The sequence below is a fragment of the Galeopterus variegatus genome, unplaced genomic scaffold, assembly GCF_000696425.1.
Source record: "Galeopterus variegatus unplaced genomic scaffold, G_variegatus-3.0.2 Scaffold6731, whole genome shotgun sequence".
In the NCBI taxonomy this organism is placed as follows: Eukaryota; Metazoa; Chordata; class Mammalia; order Dermoptera; family Cynocephalidae; genus Galeopterus; species Galeopterus variegatus.
Genome location: NW_007732842.1, coordinates 92,461 through 96,445, shown reverse-complemented (window position 1 = coordinate 96,445; position 3,985 = coordinate 92,461). Strand labels below are relative to the sequence as shown.

At 43.6% G+C, this 3,985-nt stretch overlaps 1 pseudogene; it reads right to left on the bottom strand.

Annotated features, from left to right (window-relative positions):
• LOC103606613 overlaps positions 1 to 611 on the bottom strand; it is a 1,627-nt pseudogene extending 1,016 nt beyond the window's left edge.
• Positions 612 to 3,985: the final 3,374 nt, after the last annotated feature.

The following is a 3,985-nucleotide window of genomic DNA, read 5'->3' as shown; positions in this document are numbered from 1 at the left end:
ATGAGAGCTGGTTGTTTAAAAGACCCTGGCACCTTCTCTCTCTCTCTTGCTTCCTCTCACCGTGTGATCTGCTTGTACCTGCCAGCTCCCTGCCACTTTCCGCCATGAGTAGAAGCAGCCTGCGGCCCATGCCAGATGCAGCTGTCCCAGAATCGTAAGCCAAATAAACCTCTCTTCTTTATAAATTACTCAGTCTCAGGTAATTCTGTTATAGCAACACAAAACGGACTAAAACATGTTCCCCTTCACAGGTACAGGCTGTGATACATGTGTCAGTCAACCTTCTCAGATTCACGGTATCTTCTGAGCCCTTGGTGCAGAATCCTCATCCCCCTCATCCAGGTTACCTTCCTCAGCATTTGCACACAGGCCATACCCTCTTGCTTACCTATGCCCATATGCCTGCCTTTCTGGTGGGCCAACGTGTTTTTCCAGCATCGAGCCCTGAAATGGACAGTCATGGGCTTGTGGAGGGTCAGCCCATCTTTGATCAGCTTCTGGATCTGCTGATGGGACTTGGCATTGGCAATTTCACTGGTCTCGCCGGGGTCCTGCCAGACCTTCTTGTTGCCACAGTGAAGGACACAGTGAAGGCAAGCCTCTTCTGAAGCCTGAATACTCATACTTGCTGCTGCAGCTGCAAAAGGAAAGGCAATTTTCTGTATTTAATTTAATTTTTCGGCAACTACCAACATTCTTATACAGTGGCAGAGGTGAAAACATTTCTCTAGATTAATGATTCACGAAATGTGCTTTCCAGACCAGCAGCACCAGCATCACTTGGAAACCTGTAGAAATGTAAATTATTGGGGCCCACCCAGACCTACTGAATCAGAGCCTGTGAGGGTGGGCCCAGTCATTTAGGATCAACACACCTTCCAGGTGATTCTGTTGTATGATGACATAAGATCACTGCTCTAGTTTTTCATTAGGAATATCAGCATTCGTTGGAAAAGAATGCTACAACATAATAAAATGTTTTCAGTGATACATAGTGCTATGTCTGTATTGATATTTCATGATTAATCCCCATTTTTCCTTAAAAAAGATTTGATATTTTTCTAAATATTATTGCTTTTTGATTAATGCATATTTAGAAATAGTAACATGCTTTAGGTGATCTAGTAATGTCAGCATATAATGGATGTATAAGGTTCCTGAGGAAGGAGATGCCAGTCAGGTAAAGGAAGAAAAGATTTTATTAGCAAGGGTCAAGTGGACCCGCTGGGCTGAGCCAAAAAATGGTGTCTGCACAGAGAGGCACTTGGGCGTCCTCTTTACAGGGTTAAGATGGGCATCTGGCCTAGCCTAGGAAGACCGTCACTATGTTCCATTCCAGGTACGGCTTCCTCAGTCTGCTTGAGGGAACTGAGACTTAGGGAAGCAGAGACCTCAAAGAAGGAAGGAGAAATGAAACTGAAGGGTGCGGGCTTTGTAAAAGTCAGGTTCTCAGTCCCAGGGACCTAACAGAATGAACTATCTATCCCATTCTCTTCTTTAAAAGCTTCACTAAAGAACTCACAAAATGGGTAAACAACGGGGAAACTAATATGAGTGGTGCAATTTAATTGAGCTGATCTACGGCATGCTAAATGCTGGGCAGGGATTATGTCTCTTAAACCTCATAGCAAGCCTATGAGATGGACACTCAGATTACCTGCATTTGACGCAGAACAAAATTGAACTTCAAAGTCATTGAGTACCTACGCCAGGACTGTTCACCCAGACGTCTCCCTCCATAGCTGCCTCATTATTTCATTAAAATAACTGCATTCTTGTTCTTTTTGGGGGTAAAGGTGATCATTCATTTTTTTTTGCCTCCTTTTGTCTGTTTTGCAAAAAAAAATTGGCTTTATTGCCCATGCTCTGATTTAAGGGTATGTGGATAAGCCACTATGAGCAGAATTACAGGGGATTCCCTAAGAGTTCTCTAGGGTACAGTGTGTGTGGAGGGGGGGGGGTACAGCCGTAGAACAAGTGACCCAGGGAGGGGGACAGGAAGAACAGCCTCCCTGTGCTGTGACTGGGACAAGGTTTCCATGCCAGCCTGGCTCGCATCATGCTTGTCTCACACAGCAGCCGGGTGGAAGTGATATCTGTTCTGCGATGTCACTTGTAATAAGAGTCTGCCAGCACCTTCGTCTCCAGCATCCACTAACACAGAGAGAGAAACTGAGTTTATTCAGGAAGCCTAAAAAGCCACACAGAGAATGTGTAATAGTTAATAAAGAGTTAAATGAATTCAAACCATGGGACTGCAGGCATTTGTAAGGCATGTCAGTTTCCATAGTTTATATTTAATCTGTTGGGTAGTTTATATTTAAACTATATAGAAAGTAATATGGTTTATGTTTAAACTGTGTGTCTGTATGTGTGTATCATATATACGAGGAGATAGAGCAGAAATGTACATCGCTAGGAATATTTAGCTTCTCTGTCTTAATATTTGCAATATGCCCAAGAAAGTTTGACCTTCTGCTTTCAACTTAATCCAGATTGATTTTATTTTTCTGGCTTTTAACAGAAATTCCTACACCACGGGAAGGGTTTCCTGGAAAGGTGAATCCGCCCCGTCCAAATCTTTCACCTGGACCGAGGCAATGGGGTCTTAACTGTCCTCCATTCTTACCCTATTCAATCTACCCCCCACCCCAAAGTCACAGTAAACCTGTTACAAAGTCAGTCAATACTATCCCTTCCCCGTTCAAAACCTCCCAGTGACTTCCCAACTAATTTGGTGTAAAAGCTACAGTCCTTAAGGTCACCCCTCCCCTAGATGGTCTGGCCTTCCATATTGTCTGACCTGGTCTCCGTTATCTTTCCTTCAAAACCTTCCTTCCTGTCTCACCTCCTTACTCATCCTGGAAAACTTTACATTTCCCCACCCCCCTGCCCCTACCTCCGTCACTCTCTGACCAGCCCACTTTTGTGTGTGTGGTTCTCATCACAACCGATGGATTATATTTTTGTTTCTGATTTGTCTCTCCTACAATCCCTAGGACCAAGGACTCACTGGGAGCCTCGACAACAGTTCCACACACACGGCAGGCACTCAGAAGATGGTTTGCATCATGAAGGAATATGCAGTGAGACAATCTAGGGGGGCTCAAAGGCACACAGGTCCCAGTGCTCAGCACTGTGTCCCTCGGGAAGGGCAGGCCATGACACTGTTGTGTATACCATTTGAGATGGTTCCACTTTAGAGCAGAGGACATGCCCCCACTCATTTCTTGGTGGTAAGTTGGACACAGCATTTGCTCTTTCTTCTTGTCACCCTGGCCAACATTTGTGAACAAGCTCACCTGCCACTTCAACTCACTGGCCCTGGTTCTAGTTTTCTGCACTGTGTCTGTTGCCATATTGGTCCTCAGAACACTGTTACTACAGTCCCAAGGACTGAGAAGAAGGTGACAGAATGTACCTTCATGGAATCTTTTACTTCATTTTCTGAGAAATCCCTTCTCATATTTACCCCAACCCAGCTTCAAGTATCTCCTTCTACTGTCCTGAACTCACTGAAAAGAGCAAAGGCACTGAATTTTGAATGAAAATTTAATACGAAAGAAACATATTATTTTCCATATGTTTCTTTAGCTTGCATCACAACAGTTTTAAGAATTTTTTTCATTTTGTTTTTTGTTTTTGAATCACACAAAATATACAATTTTGCAATTTTAAGAGACTATACCGATGTTTGAAAGGTTGTATCCACAAAGAACAGGTAAATGCCCAAAGGCACTGCAGAATAATAATAAATGACAGAAATAATATTTTAAAGGTTCATAGTAATACGCAGTCAACTAATCAAACATTTTAGAACGCTTAAGAGTGGATTTGCTGTTTATTTATTATTATTATTTTTTTACATTCTAAGATGGTGTTGTGGAGCCGTTGGGGGTCAAGGGGAGAGGGGTCAGGGGAGATGGAGGAGGAAGGAGGGAGGGGACACGGTGAAGGCCCGTGGCACCCGTCTCATTCCAGCAGG